Below are 14,143 nucleotides of genomic sequence, written 5' to 3'. Positions count from 1 at the left end.
CCCTTTCATAAGTGTGGAGATATGGAATATATCCTTGTCGCAGTGGACTATGTCTCAAAATGGGTAGAAGCTCTGCCATGCCCTGCGGCAAACTCAAAACATTCCATACGAATATTTTATGACACCATCTTTCCTCGTTTTGGTGTGCCAAGGGTCATCATCAGTGACGGGGGATCACATTTCATTGATAAAAGATTCAAGAGAGCCCTCGCTGAACTCGGTGTGGACCACCGTGTTGCCACTCCTTACCATCCTCAGACAAGTGGCCAATCTGAGACGTCTAACAAACAAATTAAGAATATCCTCCAAAAGACGGTCACAGCTATGGGAAAAGATTGGGTACCCAAGCTACCCGACGCTCTTTGGGCGTACCGCACAGCGTATAAAACTCCCATTGGCATGACACCATATCAAATGGTGTACGGTAAGACTTGTCACCTCCCTATCGAATTGGAATTTAAATCGCACTGGGCAATAAGGAAGTGGAACATGGATCTCTAATCAGCTAGATTTAGGCATCAGATCCAACTCGCGGAATTGGAGGAATGGAGGGAGAAGGCTTACCACAGCTCCAAGCTCTATAAGGAAAGAACTAAGAGATGGCATGATAAGCGGATCAAGATCAAGACCTTCAAACCGGGAGACAAAGTTTTACTCTTCAACTCCCGTGTTCGTTTGTTTGGTCATGGAAAGCTTAGAAGCAAGTGGGAAGGACCATTTATAGTCCTAGGCGCCGCTGATCATGGTGCCATCACCCTCCAGGATGATGATGGAAGAGTCTTCAAGGTGAATGGTCAGCGTCTTAAGGTTTTTCTAGAGCCCGAAATGCCGCAGCTCGAAGAAGTGGACGTCTACGAGCTGCATGATCTGGCATGATCCTACGGCCATGGTCCAGCTTAGACCTTAAATAAGCCGTGTACAACACCATGCTTTCTCTACTTTTCTGTCTAATCACATCTTTTGCTTCCACCAAATCAAAAATATTAACGTGATGCAGTTTCCACAAGAAATCGAGGATCGGATGCTTCTAGAAGGGCAAAACCGACACCTGGGCTGCCAACCCAGGGTTGGCGTGGCAGGCCGGCACAAGCCTGGTTGCCCGGCCCCCTAAAGTAGGCCGCCCGGCCTAGGGTGACTGCCCGTCCATCTCAGGCGCCCGGCCTGGGAAGGCCGCCCGGCCTCCACGCCGTGGCCGCTCGGTCGTATCTCCCTCTCGCTTGGCCACCTCTCTTCGAATTTCGTAAAAGAGGTTACCGATCCACGAGTTTAGGCCAACGTTGAGTGGATAGAGTTGGACCTCTCTTCTTAAAGAGAAGAGGAACTCAACTCTCTCCCACACCTTCTCAAACCCTAGCCATGGCTTCCCACTGCTCCTCGTCAAAGGATCTCGTCCTCTTCTCCGGCACAACGGGGACCACGGCAACATACTCGCCGGACTCCGACGACGACCTTCCACCTCGCTTCGGCTCTCCACCGACGAACCAAATAGTCGAGCAGGCTCAATCCTTGAGGGTTCTTCCACCAGTCACCGCGCGTGCGGACTTCATGGCCGCCCAGCTACCTGAGGCCGCCCGGCCAGAGGAGGCTGCCTGTAACATCCCAAAAATTCATCTAAATAATGCAAAACTATTCTGAAGCTCAATTCCAAAATTCCATCGACCTAACCTCCTTTGACTTAATCATCCTCTCTCTCTCTAATCTCACACGATCCTTCTCTCCATGCACAGCACGCACACACCTGCACACTTACAGAGCTCTCGAGAGAATCCAATGCCACTCGCAGACTCACTGTGCCAGGCCCCCTCACACTCGAGCACGCACACTGAGCAAAAGCCGACGACCGCGCTCGCCCCATCCCATGCATCCCTACTATTGTTCCCACTTGCCCACCTCGTTGCTCGCACACACTCCATCGTGGCCGCAGCAGCGAGCGCACTCACGAGCTGTCGCACGCCTCGGCAGCTTGCTGCGCTGCCTTGCCGCCCATTGCCGGAGACCCGCGTCCCCGCCTCGGAGACCACGCCGGTCGTCGCCGAGCAGTGCCGCCTGCTAGCTGCCGGCCCATTACCACTAATTCCTCTCTCCAAGCTCCACTATCCATCGCTGCCCCTCGCCGTGCTGCCTCATTGTACCTGCTAGCTCCGCCTCGTCGCGCTCGCCGTCGACGCCTCCCACGCCTCAACACGCTCCCTGCCCATGCGTGCACATGCACTCCACGTGGCCACACCGTGCGCCGCGATGCCTGCCGCGACGCCCGCTGCCAAGCCGCTCGCCGCCACCCTCCCGTCGCCGCTGCCGGCCTTGTCACATCGCCTGGCCGTCGCCGCTCACGCCGCCGTACGCGCACTGTGCGCGAATAGCGCCCCCGCCTGTGCCGCCTCGACGCGGGGACGCGAGCCAAGCTCGACGTCGGCCACAGCAACCGGCCACGTGCGTGCCCCGCTCCTGGACCCCGCCCTCGATGCACACACCGCTCCGCGGCACGCAAACACGGCCGAACGCCATTAAGGCTCGCCGCGCCGCGCCGCCACCCCTCCCTTCCCCGGCCTATAAATAGAGTCCTAGAGCTGCTCTCCACCACCACCAAGCCATTCCGGCCGCCACCTCCCCTTCCCAAGCTCTGCAGCACCACAGCCACCAGAGCCATCGCGGAGCTCTGGCCGCCTCCGGGGCCTGGCCACCTCACGCCGCCTTCGCCCGAGGTGAGTAGGGGGATAGACTCCCCTCGGCTCCCTCTCCCTTTGGCCTCACTTCCCGGCCGCCGCCTCGCCCCGGAGCACCGGCGCCCCAACCCCACCGCCCCCGCTCGGCCTCCTCCCGTCCCCTATTCTGTCGACACGAGGAAGAAGAAAGGGGATTTTCCCCAAAGCCTCCCCTTCCTTTCTTTTGTCTAAAGAACCCCTCCACCAGCCCATTTACCAATCGCCAAGCCCAAACCAGCAGCCAAGCCTACGAGCCATTAGCCCAACCTGATTAAAGCCTAGCACGTGCATGTGAATCCCTCCCCCATTTAGGATTAATCATTTTCGGAATTATTTAAACAGCCAGCCATACGTCCCACGTATCTTTTCCAATTTAACTCCGATTCCATTGATTCTTTTTCCTAAATTCCACCCAACTATTATACCATCATTTTTAGTGACCCTAGTCTCTGTTGAGCTCATTTTAAGAGTAGCACTAACATCTCTAACGATCCCAACTAAGCCCTTCTCATTTATAAAGTAATCACCGATTAATCCTAAAGCTCCGGATTTAATCCTTTAACTCGATCGACTTATCATTTCATGCGCCAAACAATCTCCGATCAACCTGAAACTTTACCACGCCACTCCTAACTTAATTTTGGAAATGCCGTTAGAAAACCGCCCAAAAATATTACCCCTATATCCATATCTTAACTGTTTCCGATTCGAGCTCAATGATAAAGCCTTTAATTCTTTTTCTTGATTGTGTGTTTGTTTGTATGCATCATAGATCACGGTGTGAACGAGGGAGAACCCGGCGACGAGTAGCACTGCGAGAAAGCGAATGAGGATCAGTTCCGCGACCCCAAACCCGAGGGACAGTACTTCGATCAGGACCTCCCGGAAGGCTTTGAAGACGGCAAGTTCAATCCCGCCCTTTGATGCATGTTTTGTCCTAGTTTTTATAAACACAACCTATTGGCCTGTTTTACAAAATAGCATATGTTTTGCCTACTGAAAACATGGTTGGATAGCCACCCCTTTGATTTGTTATAACCATTCCTTAGATTAATGTCTGAATGTGAATTGTTTGGACGATAATCGCTGCTAGAACGCTTAGGACCTTAAACACGATACAACTGGTTTTATAAAAGGAAGAGGTGTGAGTGTGTGGGAAGGGGAAAATGTGGAATTTCGAAAGATGAAATTAGACGAGTTGGATGGCATTTCTGTGTGAATTACCGAACGGTGTGCTCGTGCCTGTGGGGCAGAGCAAGGAAGGGAGATGTCCATCTTGTCACCACTAAGGACCGAGTTGGTGTGTCATCTCACCTAACTCTACTATCGTGCAAACCACTCGACCGTTGAATGGGCAACGGCTTAGCATAAACCCCACTAGTTAATCTGATAGCCATCATGAGAGCTGAGAGCAACGGGTGACCAAGAAGAAGGGATATGCTCTGTGTGACTTATGCCCCGGTTACACCTCGGTGATAGGTCGATGACCCCTTGGTGGATCCTGTGATGGCTAGTTAGGTCTAACTAAGGTGGGTAATGGCTTTGTTGGGATCTACACCGACACTATGGTGATCGTGCTGTGGTACCCCGCTTGTGGGTAAAGTTGCACACCTCTGCAGAGTTAAGAATCTATTCGAATAGTCATGCCCACGGTATTGGGCGAGTTACGGTGTGGTCACATAACTAGTGTTTCTTCTAGGAATGGATGGGTTGGCATGAGTTGTTTTGGAAGGGTGTCCGGTAGTTGTGCCGTGTGCCACGTCGGATGAGGAGTCTGGTAGCAACCTAAAACTTGGATCCTGTGAGGATCAACACTACGTGTTACTCGATAAACTTGCTTTGAAAATCCTTGATCAACACTACGTGTTACTCAAAAAACTTGCTTTGAAAATCCTTTCTTTCAAATGAACCCATACATAAAATTACCTTTCCGCAAAATAAACCCTAAGCCTTCCCCTTAGTTTATCATGTGCATTATACTCTGTTTATACCCCCTCCGTGGGTGTGGTTGGACTTGCTGAGTACGTTTGTACTCACCCCATTCTTAATTTTTACAGAGGAAGACCCAGACTTTGTTCCCGAAGATGTCGAGTAGAGGTTCCGTCCTGCACCCAACCTTGCCTATGGATAGGGTTACCCGCAGGAAGTTCCGCATGGCGCAAGACTCTCATGACCCCCTCTTCGTAGTTAATATTGTTGTGTGGGTGTTAGTTGTTATCCTCGCGATAGTGGCGCTTCACTGCCCACTTCCGCGTAGAGTTGTACGGTGATGTACCATCTGATGTAATAAGAGTGTTATCAGCCTCCTGGGACTGATATTATATCACTTTTAAGTCTTCTCTCATGAGGGGACGTTTCAGGTGGTGTCAGAGCCATATGTTGGCCGTAGGACATGACCCTAAGATCGAGACCCTTTTTTTTCGAGCCGTTCCACAATAGGACTTTCCTTGCTTAATCATTTTTCCACTCACAGGTGGTATCAAAGCCGTATGTTGGCCGTAGGACGTGACCCTAAGATCGAGACCCTTTTTTTTCGAGCCATTCCATATTAGGATTTTCCTTGCTTAATCCTTTTTCCACTCATACACTCACCATTGACTCTTGCCCTGTTCCAGATGGCTGACAATGGATAGAGTGGTGGAATCTGCCACGCAGAGCTTGGCCTTCCTAAGTTATTGGTACTCAGCCTGGAACGCGTCGGAGTTGTGGACCCACCAGAGTATGTCTACTGGGAATACGACTCTAGGGGCACTCTTCGGTGCGACCTGATGATCTTCGTGGGAAAGAGCACCCGCTACCCTGACGTGGACCGCTGGTTCATCTCCACCACTGGCTTTCGTTTCCCTGACACCTACCGAAAAGCCGCCCGTAAAGCCCTGCGACGTCTGCATGTGATCTACAATCATCATCTTCAGCGGACCTCTATAGGATTTTTCCCACCTACTGAAGAAAGAGGACGCTCATGGATTGCCCGGATGAGAGGACTCGGAAGAGAAGAAGAAGACCTGGAAGATACGGTCTCCCACCTGTCCATTTACCTTACTGGCCTGGATGAACTCTACCATGAACAGGCGGCACAACTGAAGCAACAAATCCACAGGGCAGAAAAGGCAACCCAAGAACTGGAGGAACAACGGACAAGAGCCACACGCGCCGAGTATTCCCTGGCCGCTCTCCAAGCCCAATGGCAAGAATACGAGGCTCGCAGAGGAATAGGTGGATGGATAGAAGAAGAACCCGAAGAAACCCATTGGGATAGAGGTACTCAGACCGAAGATGATGTGATAGATCAGTGTCTTCCACTAAAGAAGCGCCCTATCCGGATCGAGGAAGAGTCCCCATGATAGGAGTAGCACTCCAAGCTAGAACCTTATCCTAATAATCATGTATCCATGAAATCTGTATCCCACTATGTTGTAATAATAAATACCATGTGTCCCCTTTGTACCCAAATACTTGTGCAAAATTTGTTCACCCTATCTTTGTTTTCAGATGGCTTAGGAAGGATGGACCCAGGGCAATTGTCAAGCTGCACCTGGCTTCCCTAGCCTCTTGATCAATGCCCTGGAAAGCCTTGGCATTACGGAATGCCAAAGGTACTACAGCAGAGAGTACGAGCACTATGGTACCCTCCGCTGCAGGGTGATCCTAGTCATCACCAGAAGTGATCGCTACCCCGACATCCAGCCATGGCGAGTGACCGCTACAGGGTTTAGGCACCAAGAATCCTATCCCTTGGCCGTCAGGAAGGCACTCCGCTATCTATGCCGGATTTTTGAAAGACACCTCGCCCCCACACCAATGAAGTTCTTCCCGCCGGCCATCAGGACCTCAGTTTGGGAAGCTCGCATGAGAAGCCTGGAATGGCGCCGCCATGAAGAAGACCCCCTGTACCAAGTGGCTACTTACCAAGCCTCCTTAGATCAGCTCTTTGACGAGCAAGCCAACATTCTGAGGGAGCAGACCCATCGAGCCGAGCAAGCAGAGGTCGCGGTAAGACTGCAACGGATCCGAGCAGCCCAAGCCGAGGCAAGAACCGCAGCCGTGGTCAGCAGTGAAGTGGTTGCTCAGGAGAGCCTCAGGCAAGCCCGAGACCGGCGTATGCAAGAATGGACCAGAAGTGGCACACCAGTCCCGGCAATTGGAGAAGACCATATTCTACTCGGGACGCCCGTCATAGAATGGGGACCACTCTTGGGAACCCCACAAGCTCCACCCGAGAACCCTGAAGGGTCTACTGCCGCCGTTGAGAGAGAAGCTGCGGCGCAACCATTAGAGAATGGAAACCTAGAAGACGGCGAGCAAGGACTACTCGCACACTCCGCCCCAGAAGAAGGCTCGCCCCGCGAGTAGAATGCCCGAAGCCATCCTAGTGTTGTACCCTCCCAGCCCCCGTTGGCTTAAGTCGTACCCTTAAGTGTGAACCTGTACCCGTACGTGTAGTGCGCATTTCAGTCTTGTCCCTGTGTTGTACCCTCCCTTGCAGTAATAAAGATGTTTGTGCTTGTTGTTTGCTATGTTTGTGTGCTTTTCGGCAGAAGGTAGATTCTGCCCTTTTCAAAAATATGAATTAAACAACTTAAACATCACATGATCTAAATCCCAATCTCACAAAGACTGTACCCGATCTACAGATGGCTTCCCGAAGCGGTACGAGGGCCTCCCGCAACCGGACCCCTGCAGCCGCCGATGTAGGTGTACGGCCTAATGGGCAGAACCCTCCTCAGGAAGAACAGGAAGTAAGCCAGAACAGAGGAGAAAATCAAGAAGTGCCACTGCCACCACCACCACCACCCCTCGGGGACCTGGCACAGATAATACACAACCAGACCCTCATACTGGAAACACTGGCCAATTCCCTCATTAACAAGCGGTCACGGGAGCAAACCATGAACAACAAGCTAACAACTTTTCTGAGGACCAAGCCGCCCACCTTTGCCGGATCCAGCAACCCCTTGGATGTAGACGACTAGCTGCGTGTGATCTAGAGAAAGCTCGAGCCATTCGAATGTCAAGATCGAGATAAAGTTCTCCTGGCAGCTCACCAACTCACTGGAACTGCCTTAGCCTGGTGGGAGAATTACTGCGCTGCTGCCGAAGATGCCTCCACCATCACTTGGAAGGAATTTGTAAAGGAGTTCCGCCGCTATCATATCCCATCGGCCACCATAAAGCACAAGGCGGATGAGTTCCGCGCACTGCAGCAAGGGAGCATGTCGGTGGAAGAGTACACCCATCAGTTCATGGATCTGGCCCGGTATGCACCACATGAAGTTATAGATGATGAAAAGAAACAGGATATGTTCAAGAAGGGATTGAACTCAAAACTCCGAACCTTGCTTACCCCTCAGATCTACCCCGACTTCAACACTCTGATGAACAAGGCTATTCTCACAGAAAGGGCCAAAGCTGAAGAAAGAAGGGATAACAAGCACAAGTTTCTGGAAAGCAAGACCCGCCAGCAGGACCGCTTCCAGAAACCAAGGAATTCCAGCTATATGGCACCAAGATATCAGGCCCCAATGTAGTATAGGACCCAGTCTCAGGTGACAGGCCCACAGGCCTCTAACACACAGTTTAGGAGCCAGAACATCATGAAGGCCCCGCAGAGCAATGCCAGCCTGGTCACCACCAACAACGGCAATGCTAGGGCCTATTTCAACTGCCGTGAGATAGGGCATTTCATTGCCAACTGCCCATATGCCAAGAACAAGACTGCTACATCAGCCTTTTCCAACATGGTGAATGGACCAAGGCCAGTTCTATCAGGTGCCATCCGCAACAACAACAACACCAACAACAACAGTCAGCAGATGAGGCAGCCCCAGCAGTCATTTGGACGAGCCCGCGTCAACCACATCAATGCGCAGGAGCCTCAAGGAGCTCAAGGCGTAGTGCTCGGTGAGTACCTAGTCAGCTCAGCTCTTGCAACGGTATTATTTGATTCTGGAGCATCACACTCGTTCATATCCTCAAGTTTTGTGGAAAAGCACAATGTACCTACAGTACTACTAAAAACACCCCTATTAACCCAGACGCCTGGAGGTGACATCAAGTGTCAAATAGGTTGTCTACGGGTAAAGATCAATTTAAGTGGGGTAGAATTTCTAGCAGATCTAGTAGTACTTAAGTCTAAGGGAATAGACGTGATCCTTGGAATGGACTGGTTAAGCTGACACAATGGTCTCATAGGTTGTACTGACAAAGTGGTACACCTAACGAACCCAGAAGGAGTACGAGTGACCTGCCATACCCGGGGAAGTGGATCTGACCCAATGGTGTTTATCATGGAAGCCAAGTCCTTGGACGAAGTCCCAGTAGTAAATGAATACCCGGATGTTTTTCCTGAAGAACTTCCCGGAATGCCACCAGATAGCGATATAGAGTTTGTCATCGACCTTGTCCCTGGAACCTCTCCTATAGCCAAGAGACCCTATCGGATGGCATCTTCTGAATTGGCAGAACTAAAGAAGCAACTAGAAGAACTACAACGAATTGGCTTCACCAGGCCAAGCTCGTCGCCTTGGGGAGCCCCAGTCCTATTTGTCAAGAAGAAGGATGGGAGTATGAGGTTGTGTGTAGATTACCGGGCGCTGAATGAAGTTACCATCAAGAATAAGTACCCCCTCCCTAGGATTGATGACCTTTTCGATCAACTAAAAGGAGCCAAATACTTCTCCAAGATTGATCTGAGGTCAGGATATTTTCAGCTCAATATTAGAGAAAGCGACATCCCAAAGACAGCTTTTGTCACCCGTTACGGGCAGTTTGAGTTCACCGTGATGTCTTTTGGATTAACTAATGCACCTGCTTATTTCATGAACCTCATGAACAAGGTGTTTATGGACGAGTTAGATAAGTTTGTCGTAGTCTTTATCGATGACATACTTATTTACTCGAAGAGTGTCCAGGAGCACGAGCAACATCTGAGGGTAGTTTTGGAAAAGCTGAGAGTACATAAGCTATATGCTAAATTCAGCAAATGTGAATTCTGGCTGGAGAAAGTAGCTTTCCTTGGTCATATTCTGACCATGGAAGGAATAGCAGTGGACCCCGAGAAGGTCGAAGCAGTTTCCAACTGGCAGCAGCCGACCAATGTTAGTGAAATCAGAAACTTTCTTGGATTAGCTGGGTATTACCGAAGGTTCATCGAAGGATTCCCCAAGATAGCCCGGCCCATGACGGAGCTGCTCAAGAAGGAGAAGAAATTCAACTGGACAGAGTCATGTGAAAGAAGTTTTCAAGAATTGAAGAGAAGATTAACAACCACCCCAGTGCTGACCCTACCGGATATTCAACGGGATTTCGTCATTTATTGTGATGCATCCCGACAAGGATTAGGATGCGTCCTCATGCAAGACGGGAAAGTAGTAGCTTATGCTTCCCGATAGCTCAGGCCTCATGAGTAGAATTACCCAACACATGATCTGGAATTTGCAGCCGTAGTGCATGCCCTCAAGATTTGGAGGCATTATCTAATTTGAAATAAGTGCGAGATCTATACCAACCATAAGAGTTTGAAGTATATTTTCACCTAGCCAGATTTGAACTTAAGGCAAAGAAGATGGTTAGAACTAGTTAAGGATTATAATGTGGAAATTCATTACCACCCTGGCAAAGCTAATGTGGTAGCTGATGCCTTAAGCCGGAAATCTTATGGACCCAAGGAGGCCCATCTGCAGGAAGAAATTGCACGATTGAATGTGTACATTGTCCCTCGAGGTTCCATTCACACGATGAGCATTCAACCCACTCTGGAGGACAAAATTAGAAAAGACCAAAGTCCAGACAAGGACTTGATGGAAATCCGAATGTAGACTGGGGAAAATAAGGCACCAGATTTTAGAGTGGATAATGAGGGAACCTTAAGGTATAAAAACAGGATTTGTGTGCCCCAGGAAGGAGACTTCCGGCAAATAATCATGGATGAAGCCCATAACTCGGCCTACTCCATCCACCCAGGATCCACCAAGTTATATATGGATTTAAAGCAAAAATATTGGTGGAAAGGAATGAAGGCGGATATTGCACGATTTGTCGCCCATTGTGATACGTGTCAAAGGATCAAGGCCGAACATCAGAAGCCAGCAGGATTGTTGCAACCCCTACCCATCCCGGTTTGGAAATGGGATGAGTTAGGAATGGACTTTGTAGTAGGTTTGCCCAGAACACAAAAAGGACATGACTCCATATGTGTAATAGTGGACCGACTCACTAAAGCGGCTCATTTCATACCCGTGCGGACCAATTACGGTGGAGAAAAGCTAGCCAAGCTTTATGTGGAAAATATAATAAAGTTACATGGTGTGCCTAGCAGAATTGTTTCCGATAGAGGGACCCAATTCACCTCTAGGTTTTGGAAAAGTTTGCATAAAGCCATGGGCACCAAATTGGATTTCAGCTCTGCCTACCACCCACAAATGGATGGCCAAATGGAAAGGGTAAATCAGATCATGGAGGATATGTTGAGAGCATGCGTCCTGACCTATGGCAAGGATTGGGAGCAGAGTTTACCCTATGTAGAATTCCCATACAACAATAGTTATCAAGCGGGCCTAGGCATGTCACCATTCGAGGCTCTCTATGGAAGAAAATGCAGAACTCCCCTGATGTGGTCAGAAGTTGGAGAGCGTGCCCTAGTCGGACCCGCACTCATAAAGGAAGCAGAAGAAAGAGTAGCAGAAATCTGCGAAAAGTTAAAAGCAACCCAGTCCTGACAAAAGAGCTACACAGACAAGAAGAGACGAGAAATAAGCTTCAACCCGGGAAAGTTCGTCTACCTTAAGGTTTCACCCATTCGAGGAACCCAGAGATTCCAAGTACAAGGAAAGTTGGCCCCTCGGTACATTGGACTGTACCAAGTTCTGAAGAAAGTCGGAGCCATAGCATACCGACTGGAGCTACCGGAAGGGATGTCGGATATACACCCGGTGTTTCATGTGTCCCAGCTAAGGAGATGTTTGAGAGTACCGGAGAAGGTGCATGTGCCAGAAGAAGAGATAGATCTACAGACAGACCTTCGGTACCAGGAAGTACCTGTGAAGATTTTGGACACCGTCACCAGGAGGATAAGAAACTCCGAAGTACGGATCTGCAGAGTTCAGTTGAGCAGACATGGAGTAGAAGAAGCTACATGGGAACGTGAAGATGCTCTGAAGAAGGAATTTCCCCATCTGTTTAGGAGCCAGTCGAATCTCGAGGATGAGATTCATTCTAAGTGGGGTAGGTTTGTAACATACAAAAAATTCATCTAAATATTGCAAAACTATTCTGAAGCTCAATTCCAAAATTCCATCGACCTAACCTCCTTTGACTTAATCATTTTCTCTCTCTCTAATCTCACTCCATCCTTCTCTCCATGCACAGAACGCACACACCTGCACACTTGCAGAGCTCTCGAGAGAATCCAATGCCACTCGCAGACTCACCGTGCCAGGCCCCCTCGCACTCGAGCACGCACGCTGAGCAAAAGCCGACGACTGCGCTTGCCCCATCCCATGCATCCCCACCGTTGTGCCTACTTGCCCACCTCGTCGCTCGCGCACGCTCCGTCGTGGCCGCAGCAGCGAGCGCACTCACGAGCTATCACACGCCTCGGCAGCTTGCTGCGCTGCCGTGCTGCCCATCGCCAAAGACCCACGTCCCCGCCTTGGTAACCACGCCGGTCGCCGCTGAGCAGTGCCACATGCCAGCCGCCGGCCCATCACCACTAATTCCTCTCTCCAAGCTCCAATGTCCATCGCTTCCCCTCGCCATGCTGCCTCACTGTACCTGCTAGCTCTGCCTCATCGAGCTCGCCGCCGACGCCTCCCACTCCTCAACACGCATCCTGCCCGCGCGTGCGCACGTGCACCGCGTGGCCACGCCGTGCGCCGCGACGCCCGCTGCAAAGCCACTCGCCGCCACCCTCCCATCCACGAGCGCGCACACGCGCTTCACGCGGCCACCGTGCGCCGCTCGCCGCTGCCGGTCTTGTCACATCGCTTGGCCGTCGCCGCTCGCGCACTGTGCACGAATAGCACCACCGCCTGTGCCGCCTGGACGCGGGGGCGCGAGCCAAGCTCGACGTCGGCCACAGCAACCGGCCACGTGTGCGCCCCGCTCCTGGACGCCGCCCTCGACGCACACACCGCTCCGCGACACGCAAACGCGGGCGAACGCCATTCAGGCTCACCGCGCCGCTCACTGGCCATCACCACCGCCGCGTGCCCCGCCACCCCTCCCTTCCCAAGCTCTGCAGCACCGCAGCCACCGGAGCCATCACCGAGCTCTGACCGCCGCTGTGGCCAGGCCACCTCACGCCGCCTCCGCCCGAGGTGATAAGGGAGATAGACTCCCCTCGGCTCCCTCTCCCTTTTGCCTCACTTCCCGGCCGCCGCCTCGCCACGGAGCACCGGCGCCCCAACCCCATCGCCCCCCCTCGGCCTCCTCCCATCCCCTATTCTGTCGACACGAGGAAGAAGAAAGGGGATTTTCCCCAAAGCCTCCCCTTCCTTTCTTTTGTCTAAAGAACCCCTCCACCAGCCCATTTACCAATCGCCAAGCCCAAACCAGCAGCCAAGCCTACGAGCCATTAGCCCAACCTGATTAAAGCCTAGCACGTGCATGTGAATCCCTCCCCCATTTAGGATTAATCATTTTCGGAATTATTTAAATAGCCAGCCATACGTCCCACGCATCTTTTCCAATTTAACTCCGATTCCATTGATTCTTTTTCCTAAATTCCACCCAACTATTATACCATCATTTTCAGTGACCCTAGTCTCTGTCGAGCTCATTTTTAGAGTAACACTAACATCTCTAACGATCCCAACTAAGCCCTTCTCATTTATAAAGTAATCATCGATTAATCCTAAAGCTCCGGATTTAATCCTTTAACTCGATCGGCTTATCATTTCATGTGCTAAACAATCTCTGATCGTCCTAAAACTTTACCACGCCACTCCTAACATAATTTGGGCCATGCCATCAGAAAACTGCCCAAAAATATTACCCCTATCTCCATATCTTAACTGTTTCCGATTCGAGCTCAATGATAAAGCCTTTAATTCTTTTTCGTGATTGTGTGTTTGTTTGTATGCATCATAGATCACGGTGTGAACGAGGGAGAACCCGTTGACGAGCAGTACTGCAAGCAAGCGAACAAGGATCAGTTTCATGACCCCGAACCTGAAGGACAGTACTTCGATCAGGACCTCCCGGAAGGCTTTGAAGACGGCAAGTTCAATCCCGCCCATTGATGAATGTTTTGTCCTAGTTTTTATAAACACAACCTATTGGCCTGTTTTACAAAACTATATATGTTTTGCGTGCTAAAAATATGGTTGGATAGCCACCCCTTTGATTTGTTATAACCATTCCTTGCCCACCTAGATTAATGTCTGAATGTGAATTGTTTGGATGTTAATCGCTGCTAGAACGCTTAGGACCTTAAACACGAT

This window comes from Panicum virgatum, chromosome 8N, assembly GCF_016808335.1.
Source record: "Panicum virgatum strain AP13 chromosome 8N, P.virgatum_v5, whole genome shotgun sequence".
Taxonomy (NCBI): Eukaryota; Viridiplantae; Streptophyta; class Magnoliopsida; order Poales; family Poaceae; genus Panicum; species Panicum virgatum.
Note: the sequence above shows the minus strand (reverse complement) of the source record.